The sequence below is a fragment of the Mauremys reevesii genome, linkage group 1, assembly GCF_016161935.1.
Source record: "Mauremys reevesii isolate NIE-2019 linkage group 1, ASM1616193v1, whole genome shotgun sequence".
NCBI lineage: Eukaryota > Metazoa > Chordata > Testudines > Geoemydidae > Mauremys > Mauremys reevesii.
The window spans coordinates 42,809,801-42,836,903 of NC_052623.1; the positions used below are offsets into that span (position 1 = coordinate 42,809,801).

General features: G+C 44.3%; 1 protein-coding gene across 10 annotated transcripts in view; it reads left to right on the forward strand.

The window, feature by feature from the left end:
* C1H11orf87 (chromosome 1 C11orf87 homolog) overlaps positions 1 to 27,103 on the forward strand; it is a 142,198-nt gene that overhangs the window by 98,706 nt on the left and 16,389 nt on the right. For 9 of the 10 annotated variants that reach the window (XM_039520521.1, XM_039520520.1, XM_039520522.1 and 6 more), the window contains one exon: positions 17,703 to 17,799. The gene's annotated coding sequence lies outside the window, so the exon portion shown is untranslated. Of the gene's footprint in view, positions 1 to 17,702; positions 17,800 to 25,732; positions 25,819 to 27,103 lie in introns of all 10 variants that reach the window. The other variant, XM_039520523.1, reaches the window with a different exon arrangement.

Consider the following 27,103-nt stretch of genomic DNA (forward strand, 5'->3'; position numbering starts at 1 on the left):
ATTTCCCTAATGCACTGTACTTGTACTTTCAAATGTAAAAAAATATATATCTTTATGCTTACATCAAACTCCTCACTCCCTGGAATCAATGTGATGCATTGTCCTGGTTCTTCATCTTCTCTGGCCTATTTCTTTGTGAAGTTCTCCCTGGGCCCCAAATCCACGTGATTTCATTCTTGCTGATCATCATGTGCTCTGTGAAGATCAAAGCAAAGTCTCATTTCCAGCTGTCATTTTTGTTTTGCATCGCCAAATGTTTCCCTCAGTTTAAACAAAGCTTCACAGTAACCGGGACAAAAGCAGACCAATTAAAACATACCTTGCTTTTTGATCTGCCCATTCATAATGCAAATGTTTTCTCCTAAATCTGCTATGTGGATCTCAATGTTTTTTTATGACTGCACAATATGGTCACTGAAGACATCCCTGCACAATGATCTAACAATTATACTGAGATACAGAACCATACAGAAATAATAATGACCCCAACCCTGCAATCCATTTAGGAGGAACTGTTTGCAGTTTCATTTACTTCAACAAGTGCCTTGCAGGATTGAGGTCAATGTACACTGAAAACACAACATTTACAGTCTATCTAGATACTCTCATTTGACCATCTATACTTTTGTTTAATGCCTATTTGAACTGTGTTTACTTCCCTATAGAAATGGTTCAGTGCTAACCAAAGTTAGGAACATAGGAATTGCAAGACTGGATCAGGTCCCAGGTCCATCTAGCTCGGGGGTTCTCAAACTGGGGGCCACGAGGTTATTACATGGGGGGTTGCAAGCTGTCAGCCTCCACCCCAAACCTCGCTTTGCCTCCAGCATTTATAATGGTGTTAAATATATGAAAAAGTGTTTTTAATGTATAAGGGGGGTCGCACTCAGAGGCTTGCTGTGTGAAAGGGGTCACCAGTACAAAAGTCTGAGAACCCCTGATCTAGCTCATTGTCCAGTAGCCAGCACCAGATGCTTCAGAGGAAGGTATAAGAACCTTGCAGTAGGCAGATATGGGATAACTTCCCCGTTACATTAGGTCTCATTCTGATCTCTAAGAGTTAAAGATTGGTTCAAGCTATAAGGTTTAATATCCCTCTCAAAATGTTTGCTAGCAATAACTATTAATTCTGGATGTTCCTGTTGTCCATTAAAAGATTTAATCCTTCTTTGAATCTTGCTGAATTGCCCACAGCCCAGCATCCATGAGTACCCATCATCATAAACCAGCATATCTTACTTAGAAGACAAGGTAGAAGAAAACAGATTTATGTTTTCTCCTTTCCAGGAGTTATAAACAGTGCAGAACACAGAATACAGATTAAGGTTTAGACTGAAATAACAGCTTCTAAAATGAATATTTTGGGAACAACTTCCAAAACGATCTTCAAAACTGGAAGCAAAAGTAGTAAAAATAATTTAGACTCAGCAAATAGAAACATTGATTCAACCAATTAAAAAAAAAGAAGCTGGAGGAATATGCATTAATACTGTTCCAAAACAAATAAACAAAACTATAAATGAAAATAAGCTTAGTAAAGTGTGTTATGTGACTGAAGACTGAATAATAAAATCTCTTTAGGGAAAAATGGCAGACAAGAAGGACTCTAGACAAGATTACATTTTACAGTAAATCCCATCAGCCCAGAGAAACCTAATAAGAGGGACCTATTATCTAAAGCAGGAGGAAGAAACACATTCCAACTAAAATAACCATAAAAGAGTAAAACGGATCATCAGTAAAAGAGAGTTAAAGTTCCCATAGAATTAAAAAAGTGATAGCTTTACAATCCAGCATTCATGGGATGATCCACAGTCTAAATATCCTAGAAATGCTTGTTTGAATTGTAGCATGCTCAACTCAATTCCAATACAGATAAAACTGTAGTTTACTGGGGAAGAGCGGGACTTTTGAATGAGATTTTAAAACCAAGTTTTGCTCTGGCAGGGTCAAATTTGAGGGGGAAAAGGTATAGGTACTCCCCCAAGTTCCAGCCACATAACAAGCTCCAACTGAGTCACTGTAATGAGACTGCACACTACAAATTGTGTAGATCTTCATAATTTGATTGTACATGATCTCTGAGCTCCTTGAGCTGGCCTCCCCCTTGATGGAACTAAGATGTCCCACTGGGCTCTGCCACTCTATCTGCCTTCTTGAGTGGGGAAGAGAACAAAGCTATATCTATACTAGGAAGAAAGATGCATTTTTAATGCGTGTTAGCTAACACATGTTAATGATTGTGTATTACAGTCCTAGTGTAGACATGACAAGCTGCCCTTTTAACAACTGTTCATTGGCTGAGGTAAACACTAGGCTCTCCCCTAGTGTCCACACAAGCAGCTTAACACTGGCTAACTTGCCTTATCTATACTAGGATTTTAACAAGTGTATTGGAATCCAATCTCAGACACATATCTTGTGCTTCTGCTGTGGGATACTCTGGTGCCATGACCACACCACTGTAGCCATTTCTGTCTGATTATTGACTCCACAGTCTGCTCACCCATGCAGCACAACTCTTCCTCTTTTACGGCTGTCTCGTTCTTGTTGAATTCTCTTTTTAATTATTTTCTCTCTTCAACAAGCCTTTATGTATTTGGTTGGAGCCATTCTTCTTTCTTAGATTTTCTCACAATCACTGTAGTCCTGGCTGCATCCACACTTATTTCTTTGAAAAACTACCATTGTTCTTCTATGTCAGCCATCAGTGTCTTTAACTCCGCAGGTGCTGGGTGGTGTTGATGGCTTGTGATATACAGGAGGTCAGATTAGATGATCTAGTTGTCTGTTCTGGCCTTAAACTCTGCCTTTTCAGATCTGTTACTAAGTTGCAACTTGAAATGCACTTTCACTGCTGGATCTGCTAACTTTCTAGTATCCTACATACAACCACACATAGCAGAGGGCACATACCCGCACTGGTTTTAATCTAGCCTGCACAGATAAAAATAGCAGTGAAGATGCTGCCGGACAGTGGGCTGTACAAGCCCGCTGGGGCCCCTGGATACATACTTCCATTGCTAGCCCACCCTGAAGTCAATGCCGCTGCATCTTCGCTAGTTTTAGTGAGCTAGCTAGATTAGAGCTAGCATGAGTATGCCTCCATGAGCTGCACCTCCTACTGCAGTGTAGGAAAACCAAAACAAATGACCAATGACCAGTGCCGGCTCTAGGTTTTTTACCGCCCCAAGCAAAAAAATTTTTGGCTGCCCCCACCCCATCCCTGGGCTCCTCCCTGCACCTCCCTGCTGCCCCAGCCCTGGGCTCTCCCCCCACACCTGCACCTCCTGCCGCCCCAGCCCTGGGCTCTCCCTCCCCGACCCACAACCCCCTGCCGTCCCAGTCCTGGGATCTCCCCCCCCACACCCCATGCTGCCCCAGCTCTGGGCTCCCCATTCCTCCAACCAGTGCTCCCCCCACACTCCCTGCTGCCCCAGCCCTGGGCTCTGCCCGCCCCTCACCTGCACCCTCCTTCCGCCACAGCCCCGGTAACTTGCTCCCAGGGCAGGTCATTCAGCAGGAATTTTGGATGTGCACAGAACACAGACAGGATTGGTTCCCATATGGTTACGGAACTGCAGTAAAGTGGAACAATTTTCAGCTTGTGTGATTGGAGGATATCTGGATGCATATTATAAGACTGTCCTCCATAAATGAGGAAAAGTTGAGGTGCCTTAATTATTCTTTTGTTCCACTCTGTTTCTATGGGGAATTTGGCAATGCAATATCACTGTCTTCCTTTTAAACAAACACAACTTAAAAAAAACAAAGGCAATGGCTGTTGAAAATAGCAATTCCAGTCCTAAAAACCACTGGGAAGCATTTCTTGCTCAATTTTATCCTACTTTTTCTACAGCAAATTACAGTGGATCAGTATATTTGATTTGGGAGAAATGAAGTAACAGCTGCCCAAATTGAGCTTGAGCACTCCTGAATTTTGAGGTGTTCAAATCTGGAAGGCAGGTGCTAGATTCCCTTTCTGAATATTAGCTAAATCTGGAAAGGAAAAGTCAATTTCTGCTTCCATGGCTCAGAGGTGGAAATCCTCCTACGTGCCTGGTACTGTATCTAAAGCTGCCCAGGTCCAGTAGAGCCTCCCCTCCCTTACTTTTTATTTTAAATTCTAGTGGATTCCACATACCTCCCTTGCTAGGCTTCAGATAAAGAGGTGCACTGTCCATTTAGTCCACCCAATTCCTTCTTTGGGGGCTGCAAGGTGAGGTCACACCAGTATCCCTAATCCAGTCTGGGGATATCTTCTGAAGGGGATACCTGGGCCAAAGCCTTCTACTCCTTGGGCACACTTGTTCCCCATTCACAGTGCCACCCCACTCTAGCAGTGAGCTCTCCATTCACAGCAAGCTGCAGCATGAGGTTTCAGCTACCATACTCCCTCCCCCTCCCTTTCCTGTTGATAGCAGCCAAGGGAATGCTGGGAAATGTAGTTCTTTCCCTGCTCCAGGGATGGCTCTATAGGCAGGGAGCTAACCAAGGAACTACAGCTCCCATGGCCCCCCTGTTGGGTCTCAGCTCCCAGGCTGGATCCCTGACAGCTGCTGGCCCTGCAAATGGGCTGCCCCAAGCACCTGCTTGCTTTGCTGGTGCCTAGAACCACCCCTGCCAGTGACACATTCTCCAGAAAGCCTAGAATAACTAAAACCAGAGAAGATTCAAGGATTAAAAAGCCAAAGCCATGAAAGAGACACTTTGAGAGCTCTGAAAAAGACCTACTGTAGGTTTTAAACTTCTTACCAGAAATAGGACTGGTACAGTACTTCGTTCTTAGATATTATGGATATCTAAGATAGAGAAATAGATAGGGCCAGATCTTCAGCTGATACAAGTCGGTGTAACCCCTTTGACTTGAGCTATGCTGATGTACACCAGTTGAAGGTGTAGCCCATATTACTTAGAGATAGGAGAAAAACTAATTTGTCTCCCAGATTTAAAATCAGATCTAAAGAAGAACTGAGTAACCACAGACATTTGTCTGGCCTGCTTTCTGAGACAGGCTCTAGAGACCTGATCAGGGACAAAAAGGAAAACACTTTGGCTCAGATTAGTTTGAAATTCACAGCCCAGATATGTAAAAGGAAAGTCGTACTTAAGAAACTTGATTAATTGCTTCCAGGAAAAGACAGCAAGAAGGAATAAGGGTGAAGCAGTGGATATAATTCACTTCGGCTTCTGGAGAGCTTTCAATATAGTACCTGCCAAAACAGTAATGTATAAGGTTAACAAGTCCATTATTGATGGTGAAATACTCAACTGGAGAAAAATTGGCTTGGTAATAGAAGCCAGAGATGGGTAAATAATTAGGGATATAGATGCAGCTGGAGGAGGGTGACAAGTTGGAATATGTTAAGCCTATTCTTGTTCTCACTATATATAATACATAGCAGTGGTCTATGGAAGGAAATATCGAACAAGATGTACAGATTTGGAGATGGTATGAAACTGGCAGGGCCGCCTAATACCAAAAAGGTGGGAGGCTAGATAAAAGGGACCTGGAAATAATGGAAGTGACACGTGACTTGTACATGTTTTGGAAGGGGGGTGGGACTTTTTCCCCTTAAATTCCAATACATTTTCCTTACATTTGGGACTTGAGGAGTGAATTGGGAACAGAAAGAGAGGGAGAGACTAGAAAAGTGATCTGGGGGTGACCATTTAGATGTGGCATCATCATAATCATCTCATTGTATGGCAGCAGCTAGGAAAGCAAAGAGAATAATGGGGATGTATAGAGAAATAAAGCACTAGTCAGAATATATCACTGCGGCCCCGTACAACGGGCTAGGAGGATGATAAATGACCTCAAGCATTAGAGAAGAAAATATCACAGGATGGGTGAATGTACCTAGCTGGCCGAATTGTCGCCGCCGCAGAAACGCGCCTGCTGCCCTAAGGGCACACGGACTGCCCTCGCCGCCCGGGGCGGCAATTCGGTGTGCTGCTTGGGGCGGCGAAAACTGTAGAGCCGTCCCTGCCTCAATAGCACCCACCCTCAGTATGAAGAAGCCTTGCCTGTACCTGCTGCAGGTCAGCTCCCTAAAGTCACCAGCCACTGGCAACACAAGAATGCCTGTCTAGGCTTCACTGGTCATGCTGTCTATCTGCAGGGTAGCAATAGGCATGCTCCAGCCCTTGAGCCCTCTGAGCATCTCCCTGGTGTGTTCAGCCCCTGCTCCACTGGACACTCGCAATATTCACAGATTCACTGGTTCCAAAGAAACAGTGCAGCCCAGCTTACCATTGCCACCTCAGATCACTGCTCCGCATAACACACAGCACTTAGATCAGTGTATCGTGACATCAGTTATAAGTTTATTTAACAAAGTACCGAGATTAAGGAAGTAGCAAGTATAAGTATTGGAAACAAATGATTACATATAAAATAAAATTATAACATGCATGTGTTGCGAATTATACCTGTAGGCCACGCACCGTTCGTTTCTAGGCTGAGGCACAAAAACCAAAGATTTACAGAGTGTCCAAATAACAAAGTTTTATTGCGCAAGGTTCAAACAACGTTCGAACGTGGTGTCCCCCTGCTAGTCAGGGAGAGACCCAGGCTACAGATTACATAGAAGTTATATACCTTTTAGGAGTGCATGCTACCCTCGTGAATCGGAAGCCTTAACCAATAAACAAGCCATTTTCTTATCTTTAGCCTATTACAGTTAATCACTGTCCGCGTGCTGGCTAGTGCGCAGTCCAGCTGTTACCTTGCATGCTAGAATTTTTCCTTAATTATGTTACTACAGCTGTGTTCCTATCCTCTTTCCTGTTCCTGACTTTATCTTTCTTTAATGCTGCCCTTGGGAGCTGTGTATGTGATGTGCTCGTTTTTAGTTAATGATGGATACAAAATAGGGAAACTTACAAAATGGAGTTGCTCATGCTAACTACCCTTAACACATGCTAGAACCTAGACTTAAATAACTGGATACTCTCATGTCTTGTAGGGTATTGCTCACCCCAAAGGGACTCAAGCATTACAGTGCCTACCTCTTACGCCCCCTGCCACCCAGTGGTATCCACTGCCCCAAGTTAGGCACCCAGGCTCCCTATGCAGTGCGGGAGAGAGCCCCCTAAGAATAGGACCCACAAAATCCTGCACTGAGAAGGGTGCTGCCTCAGCTGGCTAGTAGAAAATGTTGAGGGGAGGAGTGTGGCCTAAGCCCTACCCCTCTCAGGGAGTTAGACACTTTTCTCCACTGGGGACTCTCAGCCTGCAGTTAGGCTCTAAACCATTTTTTGCAAGAAGAAGAGCTGATGGTGCTGCCACCCCCCTAAAACTTTAAGCCCGGGGGTTAGAGCACTCATATGGGATGCTAGAAACCCAGGTTCAGTTCCCCCAATCTGATGTGGAGAGAGATTTGAACCTGGATCTCCCTGCACCTGGTGGGAGGAAAAGGAAGAACCCTAACCACAGGGCTATGGGCTATTCTGGGGTGAGGTGCACTCAGTCTCTCCAGGTGAAGCTATTCCATTGTGTATAAATAATTAAATATTCATTGGTGCAGGAAGACTTGAACTTGGGTCTCCAACATCCTGGGTGAGTGTGCTACCCACTGGAATAAAAGTTATGGGGGATGGGAGTGGGAAGGGAATAGCACCTCCCATTTTGTGTAGGGTAAAAACCTACAGATGAGACGGGAAGGAGGCATGCCTAGTTTGAAGATCTCCTTGAGTCAGGTGTGACAGAGGTTCTGGGTGCCTAGACTGAGACAGCTGTATGCATGTTCACTGCCAGAAACTTTGGTACCTAGGGAACTTTAACAGTGGGCATTTTAAGCACCCACAGAGTTAAGAGGCAGCTGAGTTGGGGTTTTGAAAAATTCAGTGGTGCCTAAATGTTGGGCTTAGGTGCCTAATGTGACAGTTAGGCACCTAAGTCCTTTTGTAGAGCTAACCCTATATCCTTCATTAGAAAGCTTTTCCATGGCTGGATTGTCATGTTTCTAAATTACATCAGGCAGACAGAGGAAATAGTCCTTTGAATGCATCTGAAATCACCTTAAATGGTACTTCCTGCAATGACAGAGTCCAGAAAAATAAAAGAAGACAATGTACCAGCAGTCCCTTGATATCATTCTGTTAGTGCAATGTATAAAGTCAGGAAATTTCCACACATTATTATTAACAAGCAAAAATGTATTGCTAGGTGACATCAGGGAGCATATTTTACAGTGGCATGAATTTTTACTCTGACCTGTGAAATGCTGTCCTTATCACTCTGGAGAAACACGTAGCTTATTTAGTTCAGCCAAAGTAACCTTTGTGTTACAAACTCTTTGTCATAAACACTCAGAAATTACCAGTGAGTTTGGCATGATGGAGGCGGGTGTTATGTCTAATGATGCATTTGCGGATTTAATACTTAACACTATGCTTCTTTCACCTGCCTCCAAGCTGGAAGTGTTAACTGTCCCAGTCCCTAAGCCAATTACATGAGGGAGCAACCTTGTAAATGTTAGATTGCATTGGGTGTTAAAAGAAACGGGGACGGAATGGAATGGAATGAAAAATTGGGCTGAAACACCATGGAGTAGGGGCAGGCATCTTTATGGCACTGGGGATGCCATGGATTCTGATTTCTGCCATTTCAATCTGTGTGATATAGGATCCCTACTCACCAAGAAGATGCCGGAGGCTGCTTGTGGAGGCTCACGTGAACCCCTTGTTAATGCCAGCCTCTATGCCCTGTAAAGGGGAATCTCAGCTTTTATTTTAAAAAGAAAAGTAATTTTCTGGCCCCTTTTCCCCTCAAAGAGACCCTCAGACGTGTGTTGCGATGTCAGTCACTTGTTAAGATTGTAACAATGGCTGTTTGTTCTTTCCAGCACAGGGCTGAAGCCTAAGGACCCCAAAGATCACCTGATACACATACTTCCTATGTAAATCAAATCAGTTCCACAGGGGTCTATTTCAAGGAACTAGCTCACTCCCCTTCCCCATAATCCTCAGGCTGAACACAGGGATTAGTTATGTTTGGCAGTGGGAGGCAGCAAAAGTTGCTTCACAACCCACCCAAAAATGCAAAGGCCATCTCTGCTTGTTAAAGTGTTCATCCCTCGCTGGGTGCACCCACAGCCCTGGCAGCTGCTGAAAGGGATCTCACTTCTTGTGTCCCCCACCAGCGTCCCTGGGCACACAGGGAGAAGAGACCATATAGTGCCTACAACAAGCCACTCTGGCTGTGGATGAAAACAGGGAACAGGACCTAAGTGTTACTGCACTGAGTGGGTATGCTGGAGCTCAACACTCTGTCCAGCCTGGAGTCTAAGAGCAGGTTCTGGCAGGGAGCCTGATGAATTGTTCCGTGGCCCATTAGCCAATGGAGATTGTGACATTGCAGTCTATGTGGTTTTATAAAAATATGCTACTGAGTGAATATAATGTAACTGAAATATGCTTCATGCAAAAGGTCTCTTGCAAGGTATCATTACAAAGCTTGTCTACTGAGTGTGGTCATCCTATTTGTATAAAGGTATGACTCTTGTATCTGAAACTAGAAATATGAAATATAACTCTGAGGGCCTATTGTAATTATACAAAGTGGGGGCCATTAATGGTGGTTTGGAATCTTAATGGCTCCTATCAGCCAGGACAATTGACTGAATGGCTCTGTTTGCAGGCAGGCCTTCCTGTGAGTCAGGCTGCGGGGAATGAAGGCTTGGGGGTCTTACAGTGACGTGATCATGTCACATGAACTGGAATCCATCTTTAACTTGGTGCTTTTCCAGTAAGGGGGTGTGGAAACCCAGAGAGAAACAAAGGATTCCCTTCTTATGCAAAAGATATATAAAGGGGTGGAACAGAACGAAGAGGAGAGGTGCCATCATGAAGAATCCCCTAGCTACCACCTGAGCTGGAAAAAGAGCTGTACCAGGGGGAAGAATTGTGCCCAGGCCTGGAAGGCTTCCAGTCTGAGGAAAAAACTTACTGAAGCATCTCTGAGGGTGAGATTATCTGTATTCAGTTTGATTAGACATAGATTTGCGCATTTTATTTTATTTTGCTTGGTGATTTACTTTGTTCTGTCTGTTACTACTTGGAACCACTTAAATCCTACTTTTTGTATTTAATAAAATCACTTTTTACTTATTAATTAACTCAGAGTATGTATTAATACCTGGGGGAGCAAACAACTGTGCATATCTCTCTATCAGTGTTACAGAGGGCGAACAATTTATGAGTTTATCCTGTATAAGCTTTATACAGGGTAAAACGGATTTATTTGGGTTTATACCCCACTGGGAATTGGTCATCTGAGTGTTAAAGACAGGAACACTTCTGTTAGCTGCTTTCAGGTAAACCTGCAGCTTTGGGGCAAGTAATTCAGACCCTGGGTCTGTGTTGGAGCAGACAGGAGTGTCTGGCTCAGCAAGACAGGGTGCTGGAGTCCGGAGCTGGCAGGGAAGGCAGGGGTAGAAGTAGTCTTGGCACATCTGGTGGCAGATCCCAAGGGGCTTTCTGTGATCCAACCCATCACAGAGACATGCCCTCCTACCCCATCAACAGTCTGGGTAGTACTTCTGCTTCACAGCAGTCAGGGAGCCCCGTCCATATCAAGAACTGAAGTGCAATCCATTTCCCACTTGACTACCCAGCCCACACCCAAAAAAGGACCACTCCTCAACACCTCCCTCAACCAACTACCCCACAGCCAGTCCTAGGAACACAGGAAGTTCCATAAACCAGATCAGGCCAGCAGTCTCTCAAGGTGTGATCGTTTTGTGAAAAGTGTTCACTCATAGGTGATATGGTGTTTTTGTCTCTCTTCATTTTTCTGTGTGAGTTCATTCAAGAGCAGAGAGATGGTCTTGTTTCACTCTCACAGTTATTATTGGGACATTTAGCGCACAGGATGAGGTATACCACATGCTGTGATAGGCGTGTGTAGGACCCAGCCATCTTGAAAGGCGTATTGCAGGGAGTATTGAGCATCATAGCAGTGAAGCTATGTTTGCAGGTTTTGCATTGGTAGTTATGGCAGGGTCTGGTGCCCCATTGAGTTGGTGTGTGAGCTAGTCTGTGGGGAGCTTGCTTCTGATGAAGAGCTTGGTGAGTTTGGGGGTGGAGTTGTCTGAAGACCAGAAAGGGGATGGATGGGAAAGATTTCTTTCAGGCGGTGATCCCTGTCGAGTGTGGGTTGTGGTTGTTTAATGATACCCTATATGGGTTCCAGGGAGGGGTGGTAGGTGATGACCTGGGGTGTGTGGTCAGAGGGTTTTTGTGGTTTTTTTTTTATATATTGAAGCAGTGTCTCTTGAAGTATTTGGATGTGATCCACTTCTCTGCTGTAGTGTCCTTGTTTGGTGAATGTGGTTTTAATGTGTGTCCTGGACTTTCTTCTCAGAGCATATTATATGGTATCTAAATGCCTGGATTTAGATAAGGGATTTCTTGGTGTGCTGGGGTAGTTACTGGATCTGTGACGGTAAATGTGGTGATCAGTGGGTTTCTTGTATATAGTTATCTATAGAGTTTCATTGTTGAAGATGATCATGATGTCCAGGAAATTGATGCTGGTGTGGGAGTGTTCTAGAGAGAATTTGATGGATGGGTGGGGGTTGTTGAAATTGTGGTGGAAATCTATGAGGGAGTTTAGGTTGGCTGTCCAGAGGATGGAAATATCACCAATGTGTCTCAGGTATATCATTTGTTTCATGATGCATCAATGATATTTTCACCTTCAACAGACAAGCCTGGGAACTTAAATTCATAATTTTGTTAGACACTAAAAATCATGGACTCATGAAGACACTGGATTTATGGCTTGTTACAACAATCTATAACCCACTGATCCTCTTTTCTACTACAACTGCAGAGGTGTTAACTACCCACTTCACCTTGAATGGCCTCTTACAATATGAATTAACTCCTTATGCTTAACAATCTGTCACACCTTGTATTTAGCTGTGACACTCTGGGTATTCTACACAGCAAACAAACACCCCCAGCTGGCCTGTGTCACTTGACTCAGGCTGATGGGGTTTGAACTGGGGGGCTTTAAAATTGTGGTGTAGACGTTTGGGCTCTGGCATCATCACCCTTTGCGGGGTCCCAAACCTTGGGCTCCAGCCCAAGCCCAAACTTCTACACTGCAATTTTACAGCCTGAGCTGTGCAAGTCTGAGTCAGCTGACATGGGCCAGCCCAGCCATGGGTGTTTGGAGGCCATACCCTCTGAATACCTTTCCCAGACCCGAAGAAGAGCTCTGTGTAAACTCGAAAGCTTGTCTCCCTCACCAACAGAAGTCGGGCCAATGAAAGATTTTGCCTCCCCCAGCTTGTCTTTCTAATCCTTGTCAGCTAGTGGTTGGTTTATGCCATGAATATGGCTGGCCAGAAAACCAGACAAAGAATGTCGAGGATTTGAAATTCATTTATATGCTGCATTGAAGAAGTAGACCTTTTGAAATTTTTCATGAACAAACATGAGAGAAAGAGAGAGAGCTCACCTCCAGATGTCCAATAGCCCAATGGCTCAAGTCCTCAGCAGGGATATGGGAGATCTTGGTTCAACTCCCTGCTTCCATACAGGGACTTGAATCTGCATTTCCCACAGCCTGGGTGTATGCCCTAACCACCGGCAAGTTTGAGCGTATGCACTCTTGCTCTGGTTTTGACCAGAAATCCCATTCTGAACCAGATAATCCTTTCTGACAAAATTTTCACTGAATCCGATGCATTCCCCAAAAGTTTCAATGTCAATGAATGGTTTTTCAGAAATGTTCTGACCAGCTCTAGCCCTGAAGAATGCAGGGTTTACATTCCTTCTTTTAAAAAACTCAAAGTGCTCTGATATAATTGTGGATGTTCTCATCTGTATACATGTCTTTTTTTTTTTAATCCTCCTAAGCTCTTGGCTTCAGTGATATGTTGTATCAATGAGTTCCACAGGCTGGCTCACCTGCCACCACTACTGCTGTCAGGTAGGGGAGCCACCTGCAGTAGCTTCACAGAGGTACTAGAGAGGGGGAAGCACATGGGTGAACAGGTGATGGTCCCCAGCATGGAGGGAAATTTAAGGATTTAGGAGGGGAGAGAGTGAGTATGGAAATGATGGATTTCAGCTTGGAGAGTAAAGCTGGCTGAATTTCTCCTTAGCCCTGCGTGATGAAGCCCCAGTTCAGGTATATTAACTAACTATGTATGAATACAAGAGAAAAGCAGGAGTAATTGTTCTAGGCAGCCAGAGGAAAAAATATAATAGAACTAGGCGAGAAAGATGTAATTAATCACACACAATTAAGGGAGTTTTGGGAATGAGTCTGCAGGCCTAAAAGAATTCAAAGTACAATCCTCCTAGACCTTATTCCTCCCTAGATTCCTTCCTCCCTTCCTTCAAACTCTGTTTGAGGCCTACGTTTCTTATCTTCTATCAGCTGTTGGTTGTTTTCTGTCTGGTAAGTTATAAATAAGACCAAGAAGTTGTGCTTTCCCCTGATAGTCCTATCCAAGGCTCTAATTGCCCGCACACAGCATTAACAATACAATTAAATCTCAGAAGCATTTAAAATGATCTTTTCAACAGGAACTCAGCCAGCCAGTCACGCCTCCTGCCCACCCCTTTCATCGTTATGGGAAGCACATCCTTTGCCAAAAAACCTGTCAAACAGCTCTCTTTTGCAGGTCACCAAGTTTAAACTATTTTGGATCAAGGGAATGAGCAAGTTCTAGGCTCCTGGAGCCAGGGGCGGCTCTAGAAATCACGCTGCCGGCGCCGCGCGCGCTGCCCCAGCGCCTTCCTTCCGTCTTCCCCGCCCCTCCCGCGAGCTCTCTGAGCTCGAGCCTCCCGCGGGGAGACCGACCGGGGCCGAGACCAGGCGCCGGCGCGCGGGCGGCCCGCCCGCGGCCGGTGTGTCTCCGCCGCGCTCTGCCGTGCGCGCGCCAGTGCGGCCAGCCGCCCCAGCGCGCGAGCGCGCCCGCCAGTCATGCGCGGCAGTCATCTCGCCCCCGCCTCCGTTGACCGGCCCGCTGGCGGCCGCATGCGGAGTCCAGCCGAGAGCCGCCGCGCCAGCGCCGGCGCGCTCGCGCCGGCGCAGGTCGCCTCCCCCGCCTGTCCCCGGCCGGTTGGTGCTGCCGGCGGGCGGCCCGGTCGCCCCCGCCCAGCCCCACCCCCCCCCCAGGACGGCTGCAGATTTTGCGCCGCGCCGGGCACACAGCTTGTTTTGCTGGTGCCTAGAGCCGCCCCTGCCTGGAGCCCTCACAGAGAATACCCTGCCCGCCGCCCTCTCTTCTATAGTGAGGAGGATCCAGTTTGAGTGCCTCTGCTGACTGCAGCTGTGACAGTATGGCCTGGGGAGAGATACAATCCCTCTAGTATGCTGGTCCCAGCCTATACAGGTTCTATAGGTCCTTATAGGATTATACGGATCTCCAGATTTCTGCTGCAAGTCTTGTCTTTACAGACCATGCTTACTGCAAAGATTTTACCTCCTGTACCAAGTGTGATCTAACTGGAGGGCTGGATCTAGACCAGCAGTTCTCTTGTTCAGGGAAAGCCCCAAGTGGTGCAGGCTGAGGGATGTGCTGGCCGCCCTTCCCGCAGCCCCCATCAGCCTGGAGCAGTGAACCGTGGCCAGTGGAAGCTGCGATCGGCTGAACCTGCGGACGCAGCAGGTAAACAAACCGGCCCGGCCTGCCAGGGGCTTTCCCTGAACAAGCGGCGGACCGGCTTTGAGAACCACTTATCTAGACCACTGGATAATTCTATCCAGTCTCCATATGATTTTGAGCTGCATGTAGCCCTGCGGGCCCACTCTGCCCCTGCTCCCCTTGGCAGCTGGCAGCGCTGCCAATTCCCCTCTCCCCCCTGGAATAATAAGCCCTCCAAAAAGCCAAAAACATCCTCCTAAAAGCCCCCAAAGGAATCCCAAGTCTATCATGACTCATCATTAGGGCATTCACCTGCTCTGCACCATTGTCTGTCCAGCTGCATTCTAGCTGGGATGGGTCACTGGGGCCTGCCCACCCCCACCACACACAGTGTGACGTTGCATGCACTGTGCATGTGAGGTCACTGGGTGGGGGTGGGGCAGTACACTCTGCAAAATGGAGTCGTTTGTGTGGTGCACTCTGCAAAATGGTGTCCTCCATGTGGCACGACCTCTCTATGTGGCCAATGGAAGTGCCCCAGAACTAGTATCTGACCCACAGTATTCACTAATCTGGCCTCATTGTTCAGTGTAAAGCAGATTCAGGGAAACTGGGATCTGTTCTGGTTTGCCATTGGCCTGCTCTTGGGGAAGTCACTTCACCTCTCTGTTTCCTCCCTTGCCCACTGCCTGTTTTTCAGAGGTGCAAGTAGAATCCATTTCTTACTGGTATAGGGATGGGGGGGCACCAGCTAAAGGGGGCATGTTACCTTCCCATGTGACCCTCCATGTGACTCCACCCCGCCCCCAGCCTGAGAACCCCATGCTCTCCCCGTCCCCTCCCCATGAGCCATCCCACGTTACCTGGGGGTAGGGGAGGAGCTCTGTCCACCTCCTGCTGTGCTGGAGACTTCGGAACCACAGCGGGGAAAGGAGCAGAACATGGGGCCGCTGGGCAGCCCCAGGCCGGAAGCTCCTCCGGTGCAGCTCTACCATTCCCAGTTCTGACCCCTGCCCTTCCACAGAGCTGCGTCTCCTCTGTCTGTACAGCAGCCCTGCTGGAGGACAGGGCTGGGGGGTGGGGGGATGGGTGGGGCTGGATGTAGTACAGCCACTGGAGGAGCTGCAGGCGTTGTGCTCCTTTCCCTGCCGGGAACTGCAGTGGGGAAAGGAGCAGAAAGCCGGCAGCTCCTCTGGCGTGTCTGTACTGCCCCCAGCCCTGTCAGCATGGGGCTGCCCAGTGCTCCCATGTTCTACTCCTCCTGTGTCTTTCCGGTACACCATACTGGCTATACACTGCTGATACAGTGTACCGGACCAGACCGCCGTACTTGAACTGCTGCTGTTTTGTTTTAGACTGGAAGCTCTCTTGGGAGGAGATTGTCTTTTAGATGTGTGTACAGCAGCTAGCTCAGCGGGCCCCAGATCTTGGTTGGGGTCTTCAGGAACTACTGTACTACAAATTAATAGTAATGATTAGTGGAATTGGTCAGTTTTCTTAGGGCCTTAAAACAAAGCAATTTCCCTTACATCTCGGGCTGACATGTGACATGTAGAAACTTGACCATGCTTTTGAGAGAAATAAGATTTGAAATGGCATGGCATGTACTGGAAACACTTTCCAAATAGTGTATGCTTATGTGAACAATCTTACTATCACTCCACTGTTCATGCTCTCATAGTCTGCCAGTTTTATACAAATTGAGTCCTGACTAATTTTTTCACTACAAAACAAACTATTAATAGATGATGTTTTTGCTCACTTTCTCTCTCTGTGCATTAATCGTTTGTTTGCACACAAAAATTACTTGCAGATTGGTTTTTTTGGAGATGATTTACTTCATTTGATTAAAAATTTCAAGCTGATTACATTAAATAAAGAGATCTCTTTGCTTCATAATATTATTAGCCTATTTTCTCCAAGTTCAATTTGTGCCGTAATGACATTCTGCAGTCTCCATAGTTCTATAAGCAGTGTTTTTGCATTTTGCCATTATTATAATTTTGCCTGCTTATGTTATTTTTGTGTAACTGGTTCTTTTTTCCTTCCAGCAAGAATGAATACTTTTCCCTTGTACCAGCTTTCCCATTTTAATACAAACCATCATTTTCACTGGCTTCTAACCCTCAGAAGAAAATATATATTGCACTAAGACTCGATTTACAAGCTGAACAGGATGGCAAAGTTTTGACCATTTTCAAGTTGTGTGTGGCAAAAGAGAATGACAGCAAAATAAAATCTTCTCCCAGTGCCCTCTTGTGTCAGAAAATTAGCTCCCGCAAATACACTGAGAACTCTGTTTTCCCATTGATGCTTGTGTGCAACTTCCTTTCACTTTAACTGTAGTTATATGTGCTTGTGGAGAGGAGAATAGACCTATGAGATGTCATGGATGGTAGCCAAGTTAACAAGATAATTTTGAATGAACTATTACAGTTTCTTAGGTCAACAACTGGCAAGTGCCTAGGTCTCTTTATAAGAGTTGGCCCAATAAGCTGTAATTGCACCTATGAAGCATGTTAAAGATTACCCAAATATATCTTGAGTCAGAGCAGCTACAGTCTCTTGAGTAAATATGCCTGTCCATTTGTCTATTCTTAAATTATGTATCTGGCTAGCTAGCTAATATGTATATGTGACAGACTGTTCCCTTATGCTTACCACTTTTACAAAACTATGATAAATTTTGTAAAAAGTATGCCTTGTGAGGTATCATTTGAAAACTCATAATTTGCTGATCATTATTATCCTGGAGTGGCAGCATTGTATGTAAAGTTATAAGATTCCACTGTCTGATGTTACTAAGGCATATTCCAAATCTGGGGAAGCAGCCTAAACCAGTTCCTCAGAGACAAAAGGCAAACTGATGCCTCAGTCAGGTGTGAACAAAATCAAATGGACTATAACCTGGATAAGTGGCCATTCTTTGGCAGGAAGAAAGGTGTGAATGAGAAATTTACATCTTGGCAATGGAACAGTCCTGTATAAACAGACTGGTTGTCATCTGAACCCCAGCTGGAGATGATTCTCAAAGATATAAAAATGAAGAACAGAGGCCCCAAATTACCTATCTTTCCTTATTTCTAGTCACAGCATCAACAATGTTTGAAAGACAAAGGGAACATCATTGAAGTGGGGGAGTGGTCCTGACTATAAGATCCAGCCAGACTGTTATAAGGATGTGGTGAGAGAAACCTTTTTGCTTTAAATTCACTTAGCTTGTTAAGTTAGGTATTAGTTTGCATTTTACCTCTTTGTAACAAATTTATGCCTCATTACTTGTAATCACTTAAAATCTACCTTTCTGTAGTTAAGCAACTTATTATATTGTTTTATTTAAACCAGTGTGTGTTTGGTTTGAAGTGTTTGGGAAACTTCATTTGAGATAACAGGATTTGTGCATATTTTCTATTAATGAAATGATGGACTTTCTGTGAGCTTGTATTGTTCAGGAAGGTGCTGGGCAGTACAAGACACACATTTCTGGGGAAAACTCTGGGACTGAGAATTTGCTGGCATCATTCTGTAATATAATTCAGGAGTGACTGGCTAGAGCACTCATATACACTACAGCTGGGAGTAATTTACATGCTAGGAGCTGTGTGTGAGCAGGCCAGGAGTGGTTGTTCTCTCCACAAAGCAGTGTAAAAGGCACCCCAGGTTGGAGAACTGAGGGGACACTCAGCTGTTCAACAATCCAGATTGTGCCTTCGAGAATGTCACAGTATATAAACACCAATATCTAAATTATACAGTCTACATATAATTACAATCACAAATTATGGCCAAATGGACCATGCACTCCGCCCCCTGTTAGCTACTATATATATATATATAATCACCTTTCCTCTGAGGCTTTCAAAGTGCTTTGTAAATATTAATATTCCCAGCACTACTTTTATGTAGGTATATTTCCAGTAGTGCATTTAGCAACAGCAAATGTGTGGTCTCTCATTTTCTTCCAGGAGAAATGCATGTAGTGGAGTGTTTTGGTTTGGATTTTTATTATTATTTTATTATCGTCACACACACATGTTGCTATATGTTTATGTTAGAGAAGATAAGGTCAAAGGAATGTGCCTTGCACTTATTATTATTCTATTTCCCATTTTGTAGATGGTAAAATGAAGCAAGGTCACAGAGTGAGTCAGTGGTAGTGTTAGGAATAGAACCCAGGAGTTCTGGCTCCCAGTCCCCTGGGTTCCTATCAACATGGTTTCCCATCAGTACTGATATAGTGTTGACCCCTGAAAAGCAGTGTGTGGTTATGGGAGCTGAAATGATACAGTGTGAGTACAATGGAAATTCTCAACCAATGAGCAAGAATTTTGGGTCTTGTGAGATTTTCATCAGTGGCTCTATGACACGTCCACTACTTTTCAGCAGTTGCTACTGCATTAGGTAGCACATAAGAGCTGTTCTCATTTGCCAATGAAATATGTATCAATAAGTTCTGTTTAAAATGATACTATTTACATAAGAGACTGGAACAGCTCAAATGAATCTTAGTTTATCTTGTAATTAGGTATTTATGTTGTGTCCTATCCCAGTCATAATAAAAAATCATTATGAAAATCCATGGAGAAATGTACTCCTTTTTTCTGAAGTAGTTATTTTTCAAATTACAGTATCTCCAGCTGTTGTTAATTGTTTTTTTGTGAAAATATCATTAGTGATGTCACCAAATTAGGATTTAGTCATTGTTTCAATTTAAGCAATTTCGAGTGACACAACACACCCACGAATGTCTTCAAACCCTATACATTGTTACTAAAAGAATCACCCTCATGCAATATATCGATGGCCATACTAATTTCCCCCTACTGCTAAGTTGTTACACACATTAAAACTTAAGTGTTCCATGAAGATCTTCCAACTATAGGACAAAAGCAAAGCAATACAACCACTTGGGTCGTTTTAAACCTAGACAACTCCAAAACTTCCCCTCACCAGTCTCATATGTCACCTTGATTCTCCACCATAATCTGCCAGATGAAATGTAAGAAGACAGGAACTTCAGTACCATGTTCTGTGAAGAACTCGTATCTTACTTCAGAGTTAAGGGACAGTCCCTTGGGGAACAGATGATGCCAGCTGAGAACAGAGAACACTGACCACTCCATCTTTTCACACTGCTCTCGTGAATCACCATACTGGAGACAGCAGATGCTCTCAGAGACATCAAGGCCACTGATGTCAAGGCCAGTGAAAGCAAAGAACGGATGGATCAAAATTATTAACATAGCCTTAAAGAATCCCAGCTAGCCTTATCTCCTTGAAAAATGCTATAGTTCAGCCATTTTTCAGGAAACCATTTCTGGGTGGTGGTGATCTTGCAAATAACCACTTAGTCTCCAGCCTTCCTTTCCTCAGCAAATCACTGGAAAAAATTGTGACAGCCAGACTCAAATATTACCTGACTGCTGCTAATATACTGGACACTTCACAATCTGGCTTCAGACTAGGCCATGGCATGGAGACTGCTCTGGTTGCACTGTTGGATTATTTCTCTCTCTCTCTCTCTCTCTCAGTCTGTCTTCTGGCTGTTATGGACAGAAGACAGTTTACAAAGGGTCCAGGAAGGCTCCTTAAGCAAATGTGCAGAGCTATGCAGAATTTGACCCTTAGTGTTTACACCCTTCAAATGCCTGTTGACATTTATAACATCCCTGCTTAGTTACTGTTTTGCCATGTAATGTTGCACAGATTTACTTTGATAAATCTTTCTTATAAACCAGTTTCTCCAGGTCTTTAATTTTATACATAGGAGGCATACCTTCAATCTGTAAAAACCTGCGCTGAGCTATCCAAGACAAGTATACCTGTCTAGACAGAGCTCTACTTTCCTATAACCCCCAAAAGTCTCAGCTCCCACTCCCAACAGCCAAACTCCTGTGGAACCCACCAAAGCCTCACCTGGCTACTCCTTCAGAAAGCTCAACCCTCCCAGCTACACCTACTCAAATACTCCAACCTGGCACCCTTAAATTCTGTATTTACTACATCTAACCAGCATGTGTACATGGCCAGTTGCCGAACCTTTCCAGCTTGGTGGGAATTTTACCTGAGTAAGGATTTCCTCATTCAGGTTGCAGTCTCTCTGGGGCAGGAACTGGTTGTCATGCATCTCTAAGGCATTTAGGCCCAAAGTTTCAAATAAGTTTAAACTCTGAAGTGCATGACACAGCAATGCCTCAATACATTTAAAAGTCTGTGCCTTAGCCCACTGTGGGAGTGAGATACATTTTAATATTAATTCTTATGGTTCCATAACAAGAGCATAGTCATGTTGTCCCCTCCAAGCTGTTTAGAACCATATGACATCTTTCCCTGGTGACTTCTTCCGATGCTTTCTTGAAGCATCCAGAACTATGGGTGACCTTGTTATCCCTCTACCTTAGCACATGAGAGATTTGTTGGTGTTGAACTGAGTAACAGCCTAAGTTCCCTCTAAGCTGCGTGGCCACACGTCTGCACATCAGGCTATAAAGGATTATGCAGGGGGGAGAGGTGCCTCTCCCCTGGCCCCAGCCCTGGAGCTGCCCCAGCGGGGTGAGGCACTCTCCCGTGGCCCCAGACTGCTGCAGTGAGGGAGGGCTGGGGGGAGTCCTCTCTCCCCACTGCAGCCCCGGGGCAGTGTGCACCCCAAACCTCTCATCCTTGTTCCCACCTCAGAGTCCCCAGCCACAGCTCTCACCCCCCCCCCGCATCCTAACCCTCTGCCCTAGCCCTGAGCCTCCTCCTACACCCTGAACCCCTCATTCCCCAGCCCCACCCCAGAGCCTGCACCCCCATCCAGAGCCCTCACCCCCCACACTCCCAACCCTCTGCTCCAGCCCTGAGTCCCCTCCCACACTCCAAACTCCTCGGCCCCTGCCCCCCACACACATCACCTCCATATGGGTGCACGTAACAAAATTCATTCCACACATGGATGTAAAAAATTAGAGTGAACATTGGTGACAGCTCCCTTTCACCCCAGTTTCCTAGCCAGCCAAACAAGCTCCCTAGGACTCTGCCAGCCTTCTTTGCCTTGATACACCCTAGTTCCTGAACCCCCTGGAAGAGCCTTCCACTGCAGTATCCAGCCTCTGCCACTGGACACTCACAGAAATTATCAAGTCCATTGTCTCCAAGGAGCTAGTATATACCTCCAACCGGTTGGCTTAGCTAAGGAGTCACACTTTACTTTAACACGCTGCACTGGGATGAACTTACAGTAAAACCAGAATATGTTTATTAATAAAGAACAGAGATTTAAGTGATACTAAGCAAGGAAAATAGAAACAGAAATGGTCACAAATAAAACAAAAGTCTAACACGCTTCTAAGAGACTACAGAGAGCCTTAGCCAGCTTTAAGCTGTGTCTAAAGCAGTCTTTCTCACCTACAGCCACTTTTCAGTGTCACCAGCCAACATGGCTGGGGCTCCACCATTCATGGATGCAAAGAGCACTGACCTCTTTGTTCCCGCAGTGATAGATAACAAAATTCCCTTTTGCTTTTCTCCTTATATTCCCTGAAGTTCATTGTGTCTGTTTGAAGAGTCAGTGTGGCCCCCAAGGTTGGAGTGTCCTTTGCTGTGCTGATGCCATGCAGATTCCTTGTCTTCCTGGTAACTGGTGTTTGCCTCAGCTGCAAATGTATTTCCCATTGTATTTGGCTTATCCTGCTTAACTCACATTCAAGACCTAGGCAAACCAATATCGTGTGTCTGGGACAAATCTGTTTATCAACTCTGCCTCCAAACCATATTTTAGGGACATAGTTCCAGCACACATACATAACCCTTTGCACACCATCCGTATGTACATCCTGCCATGATATTAATGACCAGAGTGATATAAGTTTTCATCTGATACCTTACACAACGTTCTTTATAGATAAACGCCATGATAGCTATGTTGTTGTTAGGTATAGTGAGTTTGTCAGGCCTGATAGCAGTTGCTGTTACATGATAGTGAACCCTTTGCCAGTAGGCATTGAGGGGGCTCCTAAGGTCACAGTCCTCACCTTGAAATCTCCCCCAGCTTTGCAGTTAGCAGTGGCTCCCATCATCTCACCCAGATGCAGAATTTTCCTGTTACCTCCTTCCTGCTGGCAACTGCATGATCTCAAATACCTTCAACATTCCAGTTGTTTAATTCTCTACCTACTTCCTGGGTACTCAAATACCCAGTCCCAAATTCTTGCCATCTGTGGAATCTACCCCAGCACCCACAACCTCCCTGCCAGCCTGCCTTCAGAAGCACCCCAATTATTCATGTGGAAATTGTGGAGCATTTTAACCATTAATGATTTTACTATTTGTGTTGCAATCCTAACAAGCAAGATACCACTGACTGCAAAGTGGCACTAATATATAAGCACATAGACAAGGGCCTCAGGGTTACGACTGTCTGAAGTTACTTATCTCTTTGTGAGTTGGTTAATGGGGAAATTCTTAGTGCTTGTAAAAAGAGTGGAGGGCACTTACCTTTCTAATAATGTGTTTATGGACAGCTGTACCATACCCTATACCTCTATCTTCTTTTAAGTACATTGTAAAAATTACCTCCTCTGCCTACACTATATTCTCCTGCAATTTCACATTTCAGTTCTTACTGAATTACAGTAGAAACCCACACTTCTTTGCAGTTGTTTTTCTATTTGCTGTATTTGACTTCTCCAGGATTATGAAATACGTGATGGATGATGATTTCCATGAAAGGAATTGATTTTTAGGTGGCTTCTCTCTAACTGGATTTCTAGGTTATATTCTGGTGAATACAGGACTTATATAGACCACCCCTGAAGCACTGGCAACACTGGCGGCAAAACTAGAGTCAAGCAACCTCTCTCATTAGTTCTCTATCTATACTAACAAGATCGTCATTCAAAACTTTGCTCTATAGCATATTGGCACTTTATAGATCGCTCTTCTGTTCATCCTTGTGTAAGACCCATCTAGTCACTCATAAACCAGATCTCCAAAATATCTCTATTAGAAAGCTACGATTGTTTTTAATAATAAATTAAATGCAACACTGCCTGCTATCTTCCAATCTCATCTACAAGTGTACCCTCTCATTAGGAAGGCATTCAGTTCGTGCTAGTGTATGTCCCTGAGAGTTTGTGGTATACAGCATTTCTATCTTTAAACCATCCTGTGCAGTAAGTTTCTAAGTATCACTACAACTTGAGGAAAACTGGTATCTGAGATTCTGACAAGTTTCAAAACCACTTCATAGTGGTAAAAGTGGCAGCTGCCATAAAACTACTACAGTGTTTCCCACTTCACTTCATGCTCTCAGTCACATCTGTCAGCATTTTTTAAACTGTGCCCTCTTCTATGGTGGAGATGTAAAAGGCCTTTTAAGGGCAACTGAAATCAGTTTTAGTGCTAGGTCCTGACACTCCTCTGGCTGAAATGACAGATGATGCTTTCACCGGAATCTCTTGTATGATTTCTAATTCTGTCATGCAAATTCTTTGTAATCTCTCTTCTTACTGTCTAACTATAATCCATTCTCCAATTAATAACTCTCTACAATTAACACTTCTCTGTTGTAACTGTTGGCCTCATGACCTTTAATATATTTATGAAATGCATTCTTTTATTCTTTTCAATTTTGTAGACTGATCCTTTCCCACACCTATTCTTTCCCTTTCTATTCATTCATTCCCCTTTCATTTTGTTCTCCTTTTTTGGATCTCAGTTTGTTTTACAATTGCTATTCAAATAAGCCCCTTCTGGGATAGTTTTTTAAATTCTTGCATATGGTGCTCTTCAACTGAAATCAGTGGAAAGAAGTAACAGCCAAGCTATGGTCTAGATGGTGATGGTGAGGTCCACCATGGGTTGGTCTACAACACTTGTTAATCAGCTCCTCCACTAGAACAATTTTGGGAATGGATTGCCTATATGATAGGTTGTGCATTGCTGATCTACCAATTGAAAGCAGAGATCCAGGAGCAAGGTATAAGGCTCAGCATATTACCTCCTGTGGTGATCACAATGGGGAAATATGTTCCTTTCAATAGCTAATCAATTATTTAATCCCCCATCACTTGAATTTTCAGATCCATGTACTCTGAAAGCGGTAAGAGAGTCAGAGTCAGTGTCAGAATTGGCACTAAGGAGAAAATGGCATCCAAAAACAGGAATAAGATCTCAGTTAGTCTTGGGATAAATGGATTAATGGGCAGACTAAGTGGTCAAGAATACACGATAAACATAATCTTTTACATCATTCTGTGATTTCTCGCATAGATATCACTTCCAAGTTGTGTGTGTCTGTGTTTGTGTGTATAAACTATCAAGCCACATATGAAACAACCTATATAAGCTGCTTTCTGAAAAAAATTACATGATGTTGATGCTGTCATCCACCCCCAGCTCATTTTCCTATTCCTTTCCCACCATGGTCTGCTGTAATTTGTTGTGTTCTTGGGTGAATTATATTTTCACCTCCTCAAAGCAGTTTTTTCATGTTTCTGTAGTGTACCACCATCACCTATAATAAATAATTAATAGACGACTGCTTATCAGCTGCCAAGGTCAGGCTAATAGTAAAACATGGATATTGATAGGATGCCACCCAATTCAGTATGCTCCATGTGCTTTTTATTTGAGCATGTGAAGAAAAGTTATGGTTTCAAATATTTTGCCATACTTTTGAGCATGTGCAAGATACCTGGGGAGCCTGGCACTATCATATGAGGGAACTGCTGCATTGCAGCCAAATGACTTTCTTTAATCAACTTGTTCTAGACAGGACCGTTACAGAAGCATACTCAGTAATTCTTTATACAAATTAATCACACTTTGATGATGGTTATTGCATTTATATTTTCCCCTCTTACTACTGTTGTTATTTATGATGTTACAATGCTCAAGAGTGTGCTAGGCAACTTGTGGTAAAACATAAGATGACGCAGTCCCCATCTTGAAGTGCTTGCAATCTAATTTCAGACATAGTATGATGAGGAGCATAACAAAAGCAGTAGAGGGGGGCAAGGAGAGGAAGACAGAAGGTTACAGCAATAAGATTCCACACTGCTCCAGCAAGGTCTACTTTGTACTATATAGTGGAGCAAACCAATTTTTTGTAAAATTAAGTGTCACATTTCTTGCAGGTGTCATGGTAAAAGTCAATACCTCCGAGAATGATGACATTTTTGTACTAACAGATTATTTGCCAGCATATCCAAGATGACATCGGGTAAGCACCAGGAATTCTAATGCAACAACTTGTGCTGTCCTCCCCCTATATCAAAGCTTTATCTCCATTAACATATGATTATATCATCTCATGCATGGTGCAATGCCTGGCCATATGGAGGGGGTCCCTCTTGCAATAAGGCTCCACTTGCCTAATGGGCTTTTCAGGAAGGATGGAAGGAACACTGGCTCAATCCTGCAAGCTGCAGAGGTGTCTGGTCCAATCCAACAAGACACTTAAGCACATGCTTAACTTCAAGCACATAAGCAGATGCTTACATGAAATGACTCAAGTGCTTTGTGGATTGGGCTAGAGTGCCTGCCACCTTGCAGAGTAATGCCCTGGAGAGAAGTCTTCTTTTCTGATCCCAATTTGGAAGCTACCAAACATACAGTTTAATATACTCAGGAAGCTTTGGATGATGCTGTCATTAAAAAAAAGCCAAAAGGAACCTGCCCATATAAGTGAAATTATATCCTGGGATAGAAATATCTAAAGGCTTGTTTTATTTAGTCATGTAGAAAACTGAAATGGGATGTAAAATCAAGTGGGATTTTTTTGTAATCACTAACAATAGCAGAACTTCTAAAATGAATTAAAATTCAAACCATGATGAGTCGGAGAGAAAATTGTAGTTCATTAGCAGCCTAACCACAAGACAAAGCCAAAGGCAACTCAAAAACATAAAGCTTTCCACCATAACTGTCAGTTATAGAAGAATACGGTGAAAGAATATTTCCAGCAGTTTGGCACCAGGGCTTTGTTACTGTATTGCTAGTTAAAAAGGAGGAATGAAACCATTTGCTACAGTGGGTTGTGAGGGGCCATGGAATAAGGAGCTGAACAGAATAGGCATGTTAGTTCTTAACAAAATAGTTAAAAAATAATAATTGCAAAAGGACTGGGGGCAAAAATTGTGCTGTGCACTCCACTGGAGAGTGCTCCATTGAGCCTGGTGCTGACTGAGCCAGGATTCCACCTGGAATGTATAAGCAATAGCATAGATCCACCATCCTTGGAAAGGGTGCAGTATGCCCTGCACCTGGCCAGCTCTGCTGACTGATAATATACACGGGACAGGGTGAGGGCCCTGGCTTGTCCATTGGCCCTGCCCATGCACCCCCCGGCCAGACTGCTAGTATCTCCTATAGAGCTAGCAGGAAGCAATGACTGTACTTCCCAATGGGATTCTAGCCAGCCATGGCATAGGGGAAGAGTAAGGGAAAGTTCCCCCCATTGTGCTCCTACATAGAAGCTGGCCCGAATCTGGTCATATGTTTGAAGG